The sequence below is a fragment of the Peromyscus leucopus genome, chromosome 6, assembly GCF_004664715.2.
Source record: "Peromyscus leucopus breed LL Stock chromosome 6, UCI_PerLeu_2.1, whole genome shotgun sequence".
NCBI lineage: Eukaryota > Metazoa > Chordata > Mammalia > Rodentia > Cricetidae > Peromyscus > Peromyscus leucopus.
In genome coordinates this window covers 131,774,066-131,789,686 of record NC_051068.1, presented here as the reverse complement: position 1 = coordinate 131,789,686, position 15,621 = coordinate 131,774,066, and the positions used below count along the sequence as shown (strand labels likewise).

At 44.9% G+C, this 15,621-nt stretch overlaps 1 long non-coding RNA gene across 1 annotated transcript; it reads left to right on the top strand.

Moving 5' to 3' along the window:
- The first annotated feature begins 5,501 nt into the window (after positions 1–5,501).
- Positions 5,502–14,315, top strand: LOC119088140. Its single transcript, XR_005091714.1, has 2 exons — positions 5,502–5,543; positions 12,465–14,315. It is a non-coding gene; the product is annotated as an uncharacterized LOC119088140 (long non-coding RNA).
- Positions 14,316–15,621: the final 1,306 nt, after the last annotated feature.

The following is a 15,621-nucleotide window of genomic DNA, read 5'->3' as shown; positions in this document are numbered from 1 at the left end:
CACACATTATCTCATGAACTCCCAGAACAATTCTTAAGTAGTGTTATTAAAGTTCTGATTCTGAGATGAGGAAATCAAAGCACAGACAAATTTTAAGAAAGACAATTCATTTTCCTCTGGGTTAAGCTTCAAACCCAGCTGGTCATGTGCCGAACCCACTCTCAAAACTGTCCTTCCTATTATTTCTTATTACACCTGTGTTCTCTCTACCCCTGGTTTCTAGGTCTGACTCCAGGCCCTGTATCTGAGCTGGGGAAACAGTCGGTAAAGGGCTTCCCTGGTAAACTTAAGGAGCTGAGTTCGATCTCCAGAACTCATTTAATGGCACATGCTTGTAATTTTGGCACTAGGGAAGCATGGACAGGTAGATCCATGGAACTCGGTGGCCACACAGCTTAGTCTACTTAAGGAACAACACCCAAGGTTACCTTCTGGCCTCTACCTTCACACTTTCTCCAGTGTGCTTGTGTGCACACACCACACACACACACACACACACACACACACACACACAGTCTTTTGCACAGGGAACTGTTTGTTATCTTCAAGGATTTTCTTGTGCACCTTTCTGTGATGACTTCTCAAAGAGGGAGAATTTCTTGTTTGTGCATGCTGAGTATACACATGTATGGAGCTGCTGTTACCTCACTTGCTTTTGCCCCCCCCCCCCCAGACTTTCTCTTTGTAGCCCTCCTCACTGTCCTGGAACTTGCTCTGCAGACCAGGCTGGCCTCAAACTCAGAGCTGGTCTCTGCCTCACCCCCCCCCCCCCAACCTCCAGGCACTGGGACTAAAGGCATGTGCCTCCACACCCAGCAACTGTTTTCTGACTGTTCTCCTGGGAGTACCTTTGTGTCTACATTGATGTGTGCTCCTTAAGAATGATCTCCTCTCAAGGAGTGGGCAATACAATCTGCTCCCAATTCTTCCTTATCTGAGGAACCAAGATATTAGTTAACAAATAGCCTCTGTAAGACTATGATAATGATGCCGATAAATAACTGTCAATAAAATGACTGTGGTAGAAATTCTATTATACCAGCCAAAGTCTAGAATATTTTATGAAGATTTTCATAAGGATTTTCAAAAGGACACCTTTCCTAAAATTGGATTGTTGTGTCTGGTGAATGGAGCACATGTATATCTCTGTGTTCTGTAATCTCATCTATCTAAAGTTTAGCTCTCTCTCTCTCTCTCTCTCTCTCTCTCTCTCTCTCTCTCTCTCTCTCATTGCTTCTGAGTGACAACGGGAAGGCTAGCCAATTTCTGCTCTTTTTGGGGGGTCAGTTCCTTGCAACTGACCAGATTTACTTCGTCCTATTTCCCTGAGTTTCTCTGTCTTTCCAAAGAGCCCTCCAGGCATGCACAAGCGGCAGCATTATTAAGTCTAAGCATTTTCCCCCACTAAGGACTTGGTCATCTTAAGTCGTCTTAATTTATTTGAGGGGAGATCCTAATGGCCCTTAATTTATCACTGTTAGTATACTGTTACCGTTAAGACACATTTGCTTGCCCACACCCCTAAGAAAGAAAAGAGGCTAAAATACATTAAAATAAAACCTCATTTAAACTGGTCAAGTTCTCAGCGCCCCCCTCTCCCCCGCACACGTCACCTTAAGGTATTCCAAGAATCTCTTTGGGTTGTCTGTCTGGAAGGTCCTTCTTCCATCACTGTCTGCTTCAGATCGTCTGGCCCACATTTACACCCCCTCGCTATTGTTCAAACACACAGCCTCTCCCCTTTCTTCTTCTTCTTTTTTTTTTTTTTAAGTGTGTTAGTTTTAGAAATTGGAGGCGTCGGTTTTTCCCAGGGTACCTTTAACTCATTCTCTGTGTGTGATGCTTCTTTGTTTCTTAGTTTGGGGCAGTCAATGCGTTTCCCGGACACAGAGGATTTTTAAGAATCCTGAAATTGCCTTATTATCCACTTTGTCCCCTAAATCAGCCCTTTGTAGTGGTATCTGGTCTTCTAATCCTATTTAGCATCTTCATTCTGCTCTGTGATCTACCCTACTCTACCCCCCCACCCCTCTCCTACCCCCCTCCCCCACCCCCGCCACCTTTTGAGTGACTGAGCTGCCAGTGATGTGACTTTGTCTTCTCTTCACGCTTTTAGCATCTTGGTTGATTAAACCCTGGAGCTTCTTAGGTTTCTTCTGATTATCAAATTGAAATATATATATATATATATAAACCAACTAAAATTTCTTGTTGGGTTCAATCTTTTCCTGCAAGCCAAAATTCACATAGGGTAAACACATTGGTTTTAAGAGTAACTGAAGTCTTATTTTTATAAGACAACCTGTTTCCCCCTCCCACCCCCATCCCCATCGTTATCTTTGGTTATAGACTGTGCTATGGTCTTAAATAATCTTGATATTCATCAGAAAGACTTTCAAATACCTTTATAGTTTTCTTTTTAAAAATTATCTTGTTTTCCTAATACTATCATCTAATGCAAATATGTGTGCTTCTTAAATAAGTTGATAGAAATATTTTTCCAGCCAATCCAACCTTAGATGTGTGTTTTCCTGGCACAGCAGGAAGAGGGTACAGTTGTTTGGGGGTTTTGTTTGTTTGTTTGTTTTTTACAATAACTATGCAGACCTTCTTATCTGGTATTTATAACAGTCAAGGAACATTTCAAAGAACCCCATAAATTAAGGTATCGACTTCAGAATGAGACTTTGGGATATAAAGGGGTGAAGTTGTGAGCTCCAGCAATCCAAACACTAAGGCTCTGACAGAACCCAGAAAAAGCAAGCATTTCTCAGGGACTTCTAGCGACTCTCTGGGCTTGGAGCAAGCCGGGCGACTTTTATTGTGGGCTGGTTTCTTCTGATCGTCATTCATTCTGTACTCCTTCCTGATCCTCTGTCACGGCCGATTGTTTTCCACGCAGCAGCAGGCTTTTAATTTCCTCCCGTCAGGGCCACATCACCCGAGGTCTACATTTCCTCAGCAATTTCTGACACAGCAGATTGGCTTCATCTCTGCTCTTCCTTAGTTTACCGATCACCCAAGTGCGAGTGCTGTTTCTCCTGTGTTTCTCAAGGCAGCTGCACCCAAGCCCAGGCATTCTGGAATAATCTTAGCAATGAAGAACTATGGGTAGCCTGGGTTCGGAGGTTATTTTAAGGGACATCCAGTGAGACCCACCAGTAAGGAGAGAAGCTGCAAGGACACACCACACCCCACCACATCTTCCCAAACGGCCCTTTGGTTCAGTTTTATCTTTTATATATGAAATGAAAGTTATATATACAAATGAAAATTCTAATTTACTCTATGTAGTACTTTCATCCACAAGAGCAATTTTCCAAGTGACATTTTGAGCAAACACATAAGTTCTTTCAGAAAAAAAAAAAAAAGGATGCTCTTTTTCCTACACACGTCCTAGAGCCGGTGTGTCTGTGTGTGTCTGTGTGTCTGTGTGTGTGACCTAAGAACCCATCATGGTGCACAGACTCATCAACTGCCTTTGCCTTGGATTAAGAAGAGAAGCTTCATCTCTGCAGCCACAGCCTTGAAAGACAAACAAAAACAAGCCGCTTCCATTTATTAGACCAGAGGGAAGGATTTTATATTAAACGTGGAACATTAGGCAGTGAACCCAGAGAGTCAAGAGAGGCGTGGGTGTGGTGTGGCACAAATGCACTGTTGATGTTTGGTGTCCCCCGTCGTGTGCCCTCCCCCCGCACCCCTCCCCCTGTTTAACTGTTGCCGCTTGCTTTTCCCTTTTAGTGTAGGGTACTGGGGCCTGGAGTGTCTTCTCGCTGAAGTGGGGTGGCGGCTTTTGTTTTAAGCCCAAGGCTCTGATTACACCTGACAGAACTGAGACCGGACTCTGGCACAGCCTAGCCGAACCTTATCTTCTCTCACCAGCCACTCACTGTAGGAATGTCACTGACGGGGTCACTTTGATTTCCCTTTGTACACTGCTTAGCATGACAACAAAAACCAAAACCGAAAAGTTATTTCCCCCCTTCAAATTAGCTCCAAGGTGACTTCTCCTTCCCATGTCTTTTTTTTTTTTTTTTTTTTTTTAAATATAGGTCACCACCAAAAGATTTCTTCTAGAGGCTAATCTTAATGTTCCTGCCCAGAGTCTCAGAGTTCACGAATAATCACATCTAATAAAAATCTGCCTAAGAAAACGATTCACATAACCTGGGCCGTGGCAGTGATTTTGTGGTATTTGGACTCAGGTCTACAAAAATATTTGTACAACAGATGGTGAATTGTTCGGTGCATTCATCCCAAACAAGTTTTAAACATTCACACACATAAAACACCATAGGGGGAGAAAAATCATCACTGTTTTTTTCCCATGGGTGCCGCCTGAGTAAGACTCTAGCAACACCTAGAACAATAAGACCTCTGGGGTAGCCACAGTAAGGCACAGTCAGGTATAAAAACTTCAAGTAGTGCTGAAAATATTTTCTCCCCCTGAGTAACGCATGCCTTAAGCACGACTCACTTTAAAGACTCACTGACTAACTGCACATAGTTTCTAAAAACCAAAGTCACGGACTGGGAGTTCGTTCCCGCCAGCCTGCCTCTGCTGCTACATCATCACCTGCTGCCAGCTGCTGGGGGCTAGCCCTGGGGAGATAGACCAGTTATAGTAAAGTGTCTGCTACACGAGCCTGAGGACCCAAAGCCATGGGAAACAGTAGGGGATGGTGCAGACACAGGGGGAGAAAATATTTTCACCAGTCCCAGTCCTAAGGACGGAGAGACAGCCATTTTCCTGGGGTCTGTTGACCAGCAGCCTAGCCTAATGAGAAAGTTCCAGACTCATGAGAGATCCTGTTTCAGTGAGCAAGGTGGGTGAGAAATGATACCCAAGGTTGACCTCTGGCTTTCACACGCATGCATACACGGAAAAGCATCTTGCCGATGACATTGTCTGAACTGGGAGGGAGCCCGGTTACATACTGAGTCCACAGCCTACTGCCCCAGCCATATACCCAAAATGGCTTCTCTGCAGGTTGACTTCAGGGTTGTGGTGGTGTTTGCTTTCATGCTGGAGACTAGAATCCAGGGTCTTGGGCATGCTAAATCCCAATACCACTCAGTCATATCGTTAAGCCCTTGATTTTGTGTAGTGGTATTGTGTTCCCCAAAATATTGTGCACCCTAATAAACTTATCTGGGGTCAGAGACAGAACAGCCACTAGATACAAAGGCTAGAAAATGGTGGCACTCACACCTTTAATCCTAGCATTCCAGAGGCAGAAATCCCTCTGGATCTCTGTGAGTTCCAAGGCCACATTGGAAACAACTAGGCATGGTGAGACATGCCTTTAATCCCAAGAAGTGAGCCTTTAATCCCAGGGAGTGATGGCAAAAACAGAAAGATGTATAAGGCATGGAGACCAGAAACTAGAAGCATTTGGCTGGTTAAGCATTTGGCTGGTTAAGATTTTAGCTGGTTAAGCTTTCAGGCTTTCGAGCAGCAGTTCAGCTGAGATTCATTCTGGATGAGGACTGAGAAGCTTCCAGTCTGAGGAAACAGGATCAGCTGAGGAACTGGTGAGGTGAGGAAGCTATGGCTTGTTCTGCTTCTCTGATCTTCCAGCACTCACCCCAATAACTGGCCTCAGGTTTGATTTTATTAATAAGAACTTTTAAGGTTCATGCTACAATTTTGGTTTCAACAGTTAGTTCTCAGCTCTCTGCCTTATAGGATGGGGAGGCATGCAAAGGCAAAGACAAAACAGAGTAATAGCGAACTGAATGTACTCGACACTGGTGGGAGGGCCATTAGTCACACCACACACTGCTCTGCAGGCCCTGGGTGCCCGTTTATTGTCCTATGAGAGCAAAGGAGGACCGTTTTCTGAAGAGAATCTAGCCCTTGCCCATGGGTACACTTTAATCTGCATCTTTCCAAGGATGGGTCCAGGCAGGTGTCTGACTTGTTTGGATCCTTGGTTTTTACAAGTGGATGTCAAGCTCTTCTGTGCAGCCCTGTGTCTAATCAGTACTGCGGAGTTTCGACCTTCGGCTGCCAAAAAACCCATCCCTGACATTGCTGATGCTCATGCTTATGTAAGATGTAAGCTTGACAGGCAATATGACATTTAGAGAGGAATGTGGTTCTGCATTTTTTTTAACCATACATTTGTGTGTGTGTGTGTGTGTGTGTGTGCATGCTTTTAGAAGTCAGAGGACAGCTTGTGGGAATTGGTTCTCTCCTTCTACCCCATGAGTTCCAGGGATCAAACTCAGGTCCCCAGGCTTGGCAGCAAGCACCTTTGCCCACTAAGCCGTCTCACCGGCCCCAGCCTGCTGTGGATAGCGCTCTGTATAAATAAAACACTGATTGGCCAGTAGCCAGGCAGGAAGTATAGGCAGGACAAGCAGAGAAGAGAATTCTGGGAACAAGAAGGCTGAGGCAGAGAGACGCCGCCAGCTGCCGCCATGAGTACCAACATGTAAGATACTGGTAAGCCACGAGCCGTGTGGCAAGGTATAGGTTTATAGAAATGGGTTAATTTAAGATAGAAGAACAGCTAGCTAGAAGCTTGAGCCACGGCCATACAGTTTCTAAATAATATAAGTCTCTCTGTGTTTACTTGGTTGGGTCTGAGCGGCTGCGGAACTGGCAGGTGAGAGAGATTTGCCCTGACCGTGGGCCAGGCAGGACTGGAGAAAACTATAACTACACCAGCCACTCAGTTCTTTCAGGTATTTTAAATCTTATCCAGGATCAGCTCAGATCATTGAAAGACAGCACATTTGAGGCGCATTGTTTTGCCCCTTAGAGGAACTTAGATGTGGAGGGGTTTAGTTTGACAGTCGGTGTTACCTTGAGGCCCCTTGATCGACACATAGCGAACAGCTAGTGGGAACTCACTGACTCCAAATGTTATCCTGGACACTAGTGACACACAACAGCAAATGCCCATTCACAGCAAACCAGTTCCTTCTGGTCAGGAGGCTGAACTCCTCAGCCTGACATTGCAGGTGGGTTGATCAATCACCCTGCCATGGGGCCACCCCTCAGGAAAGCAGGCTCACCCCTAGGAAGGCTGTGCTTAGGGTAGAGGAAGAATGCTTATCCCTTTAGTGAGCTATTGTGCCTTTCCTACCCAGAATCCCCACCCCTTAGTACAGTCCATGTGAGCTGCCAGGAGGCTCACTGAGGCTCTTACCTAAAGGTGCAAATCTCCCTTCTTCTCTTTCCAGAGTCTCTTTGGAGACAGGCTAGAACCTAAGTGTGCTTTTTTTTTTTTCTAGCAAAAAAAAAAAAAAAAAAAAAAAGTCCAGAAATTTCCAGTTACACCAACATTCCTCCTGAGGCAGCATGGGAAAATCTTTCCCCTACTCTCAGAGCTCCTGGCCTCTGTGTGTGTCTTACAAAAGACTGTGGATCCCATAACTGGTCTGTCTCCTTCCTCTTGCTGAGCCAAGTCTGTGGTCTCTTCAGTAACCACTGTGCTTTTGTGGTTGGAATTTCTGTCTTGCTCTTATTTTTCTTTGCTCTGATTAATTTCTTTTGATTCAATTATGCTGCTTGCTTTTAGTAGGTCACCTAAGGTGTATTTTGAAACCAGACAGGGATTAAATGGAATCTTTACATTAATGAAATCATCCTTACGGCATTTTCTAGGCAAATAGCAGTAAGGTGTACGTACCACACACCTGACGAGTAGGAACTATCACTGCCTGTCACTAGGTGGATGTCTTGGGCACCTGTAATAAAAGACAGACTAGTAAGAGAAATCATACAAATTTATCTATTGTAAATTTTACATAAACCAGACATAGTATATAATCCTGGCCCTCAAGAGACAAGAGGCTCACTGAAGGTGTGAAGACAGCCTGGTCTACACAGTAAGTTCTTGACTAGCCAGGGCTATGTTGTGAGACCTTCTCTCAAAAAAAAAAAAAAAAAAAAAAAAAAACACCTGAAAAGTGGGGCTAGGGAGATGACCTAGTTGGATCTGAGTTCAGAACTCCAGCACCCACATATAAACCAGGCACTGTAGCCTGTGATTGCACCCTCCCTCTCCCCGACCCCCACAATGTTCAGTATCATTATGCTGGATAGGATTTTTCTGCAGAGAAAACCAGGACTTCTATGAAATTGGGGATAGTCCCATCTGACCCTTCACTGGCTGAGCAAGGGCCCATCGGAGCTAAGGGTTGAACCAAAGCTTGTTTCACCTAGAAAAAAGGTTTCACTCTGGGGAAAAGCTGAAACATGGAGAAAAATCTGTTCCCCACCTCACAATTTAATGCTTTGTGGCCTCCCTTTCATCTTGTCTTTAAGGATTAGTGTACTTAAACTATTACCAGGTCCTGTTGTTGTTTGTTTTTTACTCTTTAGCTCTTTGGTCTTTTGGGAGCCCGCCACCCAGCTCCCAAATAAATCACACATGGAGGCTTATTCTTAAATTATACATGCCTGACCTTAGCTCAGTTTGTTTCTTGCCAGCTTTACTTAACTTTAAATTATCCTGTCTACTTTTTGTCTCTGGGCTTTTTCTTTTTCTTACTTCTGTTATCTTACTTTCACTCTTACTCCGTGGCTGGCTGTGTGGTTGTGTGGATGTGTGGCTGTGTGGTTGTGTGGCTGTGTGGCTGGCCCCTAGCATCCTCTTCCTTCCTTTCTCATTCTTTCTTCTTTTCCTCCCAGATTTCTCCTTCACTCTATTCTCCCTGCCTGCCAGCCCCACCTATCCTTTCTCCTGCCTCACTATTGGCTGTTCAGTTCTTTATTAGACCATCAGGTGTTTTAGACAGGCAAAGTAGCACAGCTTCACAGAGTTAAACAACTGCAACATAAAAGAGTGCAACGCATCTTTGCATCATTAAACAAATGTTCCACAGCATGAACAAAAGTAACACATCTGAAAATAATGTTCTACAGCAAGGTCCTTCTATCCACCCGAGTTAGTTACTTTCCTTGACATCCTGACTGAATACCTGACAAGAAGCTGTGTAAAGGTGGGAAGAGTATGTTTGGGCTTAAGGTGGAAGTTGCCTGGTGGCCGGAGCATGAGGTGGCTGGTCTTGCTGCATCTACAGTTGTGAAGGAAAGAGGACAGAAGTTAGGCCAGGCTAAAAAATCTCAAGGCCAGCTCCCAATGACCGACGTCCTCCCACTAAGGCCACCGTCAAGGCTTTCCCCCAGCTAAAGATCAAGTATTCAAACATGTGAGCTCATGGAGGACATTTCATACCCAAACCACAAGACTGCCCTCCATGATGGAGCTCATTCATGAAGACACAATCTATTAGATACATTCAACAATGTGCCTGGCTCTAGGCATAAGTAAACGAATCAGGATTCCTGTCCTCAAAAAGATCACCCTATTTGAGCTTTTAGGTGGGCTCATTCATTCAAACAGTGTTTACTGAGTATCTGAAGGGAGGGTGATAATTATAATTTTGTGAGGGCTTCTAAGTTATGATAGGGGACAAAGAGAGGCCGTCCCAAGAGGTGACATTTATATGTCACCCAAGGTCACTCAAGAGCTAGAAGAATGCTGTTGACCAAAGCCAGGTAAAGAGGCAACTGGTTATTATGATGATGATGATGATGGTATCTGTGAAGCTGCAAGATGGGAAAGAGATGGTTGAGGTAGCAGGGAGCATGAAGGAGAGCGTGCATGTGAACACTGACAAAGAAGTTGGCTCTGACAAAGAACTCGGGTGAGCTCATGCTACAGCAAGGCATTTCCTTTTCTCCCACATAGCCTCAAGGGTACGCTCTCCACCTCCTCCAAGTCTTCGCTTCAGGGAAGCTTACCCTGTCCATTCCATCTGAATTGTAACATTCCCTTTGTCCAGTGGTTTCCAACATATCAAGTCTGTCACCTTCTAGCGTAGTAATAATTTGCTCTATATTATATTTCTTTTAGCCACTCTAGTAGTGCATAAACTTCGGGAAGAAAGAAATTTTTCTTAGTCGATTTACTAATATACCCCCAACATCAACAACAGGGTCCAGCATTCAGTAGGTTTTCAATCAACAGCTGTTAAATGGAATTGCATTGAAAGCTAATGGATGTTTTACAGAACCATGTGGTGTCAACTAATTTATATTTTGGGGAGCTGACTCCAGATGCTGAGTGAAAACAATGTTTTCTGATGCTGCTCTACAACAACCCCAAATCTAAGAGCAAGATTTGGCCAAGAAGTCCTGGGCTGTGCTCTCACCCCCACCCCCACCCCCTTTTGTTCTCCCTTCTCTTTTTAAATCACCCAGGTGGAGGGCAGCAAACAAAATGGGTACTGTGGAGGCTTTAGGCACATGGGTGGGGGCCACAGGATGAAAGCCAAGCACCCGATCTGGCTGGCGAGCAGAGCCAGAGGCGCACACTGCGCACATGACTACCAACAAAGCCCCAAATACCTGGGATCAACTCAATGACGAGCTACAAAAGGTGTGTTTGTCTGCTGCTTCTCTCTGCTGAGGCTTGCTGCTGCCTCAAGGGAGAAACTGTTGACTTTTCATGCGGGATTTTATTATTATTATTATTATTTTTCTGGTTTCACTCAAAAGCAAAGCAATTTGTACTGGCTACCTCTTTTTGAAGGAGTCTGTTGAAAGAAATGGCCCCAGGATGGGTGCTCACAACCCATTAAGACAGGATTTATGGGTTACCACAGGCTTAGAGAGCCTATCCTGGGCTGATTCATTCATTCAGTAAATATTTCTGGAACATTTTCTATGTGCCTGGCCTCGCTGGAGAGTTAAAGGTGCAGTCCGTTTCCTGGCTCCGTAGAAAGCTTACCTCGGAGCTGAGGACATGACATATGTGCACAAGAAGTTAAATAAAGACTTGACAGTGCACGATGTGCCCCCAGGCTCTTGTGCTTAAGCAGTAAGCAGGTGGTAGAAAGCACAAAGTGCTGCGGAGCCAACTCCCAAATGCAGCGTCGTGGTCGGAGCAGTTTTCTTTACCTCCGACAGCTACACGATCATGGAATGCAGTCAACTTTCCAAAGCTGACTGTGCCACAGTTAAAGAAGTGCTCACTATTCTGAGACGATACTTTAGGTTTTTGTTTGTTTGTTTGTTTGTTTGTTTGTTTTGAGACGGGGTTTCTCTGTGTAGCCCTAGCTGTCCTGGACAAGGCAGGCCTTGAACTCAGAGATCCGCCTGCCTCTGCCTCCCGAGTGCTGGAATTAAAGGTGTGCGCCACCACTGCCAGGCCTGAGATGATACTTTCTATGATAAGAGATAAAATTACTTTTCTTCAATAGCATAATCATGAGAAGGGAATTTTTTTAAGTCCATATTTGTCAAAGTACAGAATTGACAGCCCTATGTTAGGTTTTATAATTATTTTTATAAACACTACTGGTCCAGTTAATACCCCTTCGCTCCAAGAAACTGCTGCTGAGGCAAGCAGAATTAGAGCCAGGGGAAACAGGCTGACTAGGTGCCATAAACTGGGTAAGATTTACAAGGTCGACCGGGAGCAGATGCACATCCGTAGGCCTTGGTTCCTTTCTGTTGCACAGATTGACAGTCTATGTGGAGACGGTGGGTAAAGGTGTAAATGCGGCAGTAGGGATGGCCTGCTTTCGAGTCAGCGGCTACTACCTTCTGTGGAAATCCTAGAGCAGTGGTCCTCAACCTTCCTAATGCTGCGAACCTTTAATACAGTTCCTCATGTTGTGGTGATCCTAACCATAAAATTGTTTACTTTGCTACTTCATAACTGCAGTTTTGCTACTGTTATGAATTGTAATGTAAATATCTGATAGGCAATCCCAAGGGGTCATGACCCACGGCTTGAGAACCACTGTCTTGGAAGGCTTGTTATTGGGAAATAAGGTTGGTAAATATAACTTGGGCAGAGCATGGAGAGCATTAGAGGTCTAAGTGTGGGCATTGACTGGGAAATGGGCAGTACTTTAATGAGCAGCTAGAATGGTTTTTTGTTTTTGGGTTTTTTATTTGTTTTTGTTTTGGGGTTTTTGAGACAGGGTTTCTCTGTATAACAGTCCTGGCTGTTCTGGATCTCGCTCTGTAGACCAGGCTGGCCTCGAACTCACAGAGATCCACCTACCTCTGCCACTCAAGTACAGCCACCGTCAAAGGTGCCACCACTGCCCAGCCCAACTGGAAGTTTTAAAGCAGAGAGTGACATAACAGAGCAATACTTTTCAACAATTAGTTTTAAAAAATGTATCTTAGATGACATTACACCATGTTACATAAGCCAATTTTCACGCAAATACAATGTCCAATGCCACTCACCCTCCAGAGATTCATCTTTATGTAAACTATGAACTTAGAGTGACAATGACATTCGCTCATTGTAAGCTAATCAGTTTAAAATGTACTTCTCCAGTATGGGGTGTCAAGAGTGGGGAAGCCTGACCATGAGGTGGGGCAAGCATTTTTCTGTTCAGGTTTTTTTTTTTTTTTTTTTTTTTTTTGTGAACTCAGAACTGCCCCAAACCCTAAAGACTTTTTTTTTCTCACCTTGTAGATAACTCTGGCAGCTGAGTGCAAAATGGAGAGGGTTTGGAACAGACTAGGAATGTAAAGCTGCAAATATAAAATCAAGTACAATCACTTGAAGCAGGTCTCTATCCACGCGAGGTATCCTGGAGCTTCTGGCTGCCCAGGTACATGGCAAATCCACCTATAGAAGTGAGCACGTCTAAAGACCCGGAGCTCAGCCAGGAAGCCTTTGCAACGTCTCAGACCTAAAGCGAGAAGAGCCCAGAACAAAGCATCAACAAAGAGAATGGAAACCAGCTAGTGATTTTGGACACTCACAGGAAGGAAAATCTGTGGTATTTGATGATTCATGGGATGGGAGGAGAGCGAGGTCATAGAAGTGACCCTGAGGTTTGGCCAGCTGGGTGATCATTGTTTTGCAACCAGAAATAGGGAAAATCAAAACCTAAAACGTTGGGGGAGGAGACAAGAAACTGGAGCAGGGTGGAGGTGTGCCTTTGGGTTGAAGCCACAGCACTTTGAGGAGATAGGGAGTCCACGATCAGCATTTCCTGAAGGGGGTGGACCCAAGCATACCCACCCCCAACATCTTGATGGCTGTGAAGTGTATGGATGAGTTTTCTAAGCCAGGGTTTCTGAATCTGGAGAGCAGATCCTCGGCCAGAGGATGTTTTCAATCCCGTGACACTTCCAGCTCCTTCTTCCCACTGGCCCAGAAACACTACCCCCTACCCCCACCCCCCCATCCCCAAGACTCAGAATAAAGACAGGATGCGGTGACTGCTGCTCACCTTTTCCGGGAGGGGCCCAGAGGATGTTTACAGGAAAGATTCCTTTCTGCCTTTGACTTAGGGCCTTCAGAATAGACATGGGGACCCCAGTGTGGAAGAAGGCCTAAGGGTCAGCTCAGATATAAGTAAAAGATAAAAGTGAAGTGGAACTTCCCAAGAGACAAGGCAGGAGGGAGGGAGGAGACTGTCCCTTAGTGTGGAATGACGTCTCAGGTTTTTTTCTGTCGCCTCTTCAGCCCTGCCATTTTCATTCCCCGCTCTTTCAAAATTGCCTTCCATCTACTAAGAAAAATACTAAGCAGGGCCTGGGGCAGGAGCATCCTGTAAAGTACATGTTTCCCCCAAATCACCTGAAGCAGTCACCATGTTCGAAGACCGAATCATTGTTATTGTAGTTGCATCAGGTGGCGTGATAGCAATGATTAAGTCCACACCTCATTTGGCACGCAGTGGGGTTAGGTGTGGCCAGCCCTTCTGTTCAGTGGAGTTGTAGAGCTAGGCTCCAACATCTGGGTAAATCCTTACCTACCCCTCCCTCGTGGGGTCGCTGTGACCAGTTACCTAGTGTGATGATTGATATCAGTTGTCAACTTGACAAGTTCCAGGATCACCTCAGAGATGCCCCTGGACATGTTTGGGAGGGGATTTCCAGGTTTGATCCTTGAGCTGGGAAGACCCACCCTAAATGTGGTACCATCCCATAAGCTGTGATCCTGGGCAGAGTCAAAGGGAAGGATGCCGAGTGTCAGCTTCCATCATCTCTGCGAACTGACTGCCGATGGAATGTGACTAGCTGCCTCACTCCTGGCGCCATGACGGAATGTAAAATCTCCTTCACCTAGAAGTGGCAGTGAATCCGTCCTTCCTTAGGGTGCTTCTTGTCGGGTTGCTTTTGGTCATAACGATAAAGAAAGCAATGAATACACCCACTTTGTTCATCTTAGAGGCAGAGGTATACAATTGTCTAGTGTCTGTAAGGTGCCAATGAAAAGTGATTAGCAGAGAAGTGGAAAGGCAGAGATCTGTGAGGCCTGGCGATTATAAGTCTTTGAAAGTCTTCTGCAATAAAAAGAAGATAAATCCAACTTTTGGAAGTTTTATATGAATGTACGTCTCCGAAAAAACACAGTTAACAAGACTGACGGCTCCGCAGGATCCACAAGATGGAAGGAGAACAGAGCTATCCTCAGATTTCCACACCTGTGCCCTGACACACACACACACACACACACACACACACACACACACACATACACACAGACACACACATATAAATGTAATACTTTGTTTGTTTGTTTGAGGCAGGGTTTCTTTGTGTAGCCCTGGCTGGCCTCAAACTCAGAGAGCCTCCTGCCGTTGCCTCCTGAGTGCTGGGGTTAAAGGCATGCACCACCAATGCCTAGTTTGCAATACATTTTTTTAAAAAGACACCTTGTTGTTTAAAAAAAAAAAAAAAGGCTCAGCTAAATCCCCTTCCTGGGTCTTGAAACCCTGTTAAAGCGGGATTCAGACACTTGAGCTCTGTCAGCTTCAAGGAGACCCTCCCTCTACATAAATATTAAAGGAAGTGTTAGTCCTTGCTGTTTTTTATCTAGTGGGAAAATGTACATTCGCGGAGAGAGCATAGCATGTACTCTGTGCCAGGCAGCAAGCTCTCGGTAGGTACCGGGGTGTTGTGCATCTGGGAAGCCTGTGCTAACAAATAGCCACAAAGCACTTGCGGACGTCTTTAAAAGCAATACTGGCCCAGGCAATAGAGAAGCTATTTGTAGCTCTTATTTTATCTTTCCATTTAAAAATTGTGGTATATCCACATAACACTTACTATCTTAGACAATTTTTAAAAGATTTTTATTACACTTTGTGTGTGGGTGTGTGCATGCTCGTGTGTGCTCATGTATTCAAGTATGGAAGCCAGAGATCTTTCTCAATCACGATGTGTTTTGAGACAGTGTCTCTCCCTGAACCTGGAGCTAGCTTATCAATTGGCTAGAGGGGTAGGCCCATGAGCTCCAGAGATCTGCCTGACTCTGCCTCCCTAGAACTGGGGTTACAGTGTGTACTGCTGCACCCTGTTTGTTTGTGGGTTCTGGGGGTTCAGGTCCTCATGCTTATGTGGCAACCACCTTACTCACTGAGACATTTCTCCGGCTCCAAGGTGTCTCTTACTTAGTCTATGTCCTCAGGCTTCATCTAATGAGATATGAATATCACAATTTCCTTCCGCTCTATGGCTGAGTAATATTACTCTGTATATCTGTACCACATTTGTTTGTCCATCTACTTGCTAAGGACACTGGGTTTCTTCATGTCTTAACTATTGTGAATAATGCTCCTTTGAGTGTGGGTAGGGCGGCCATTCATACATAGCTGATGTGCGCCCTTATGACT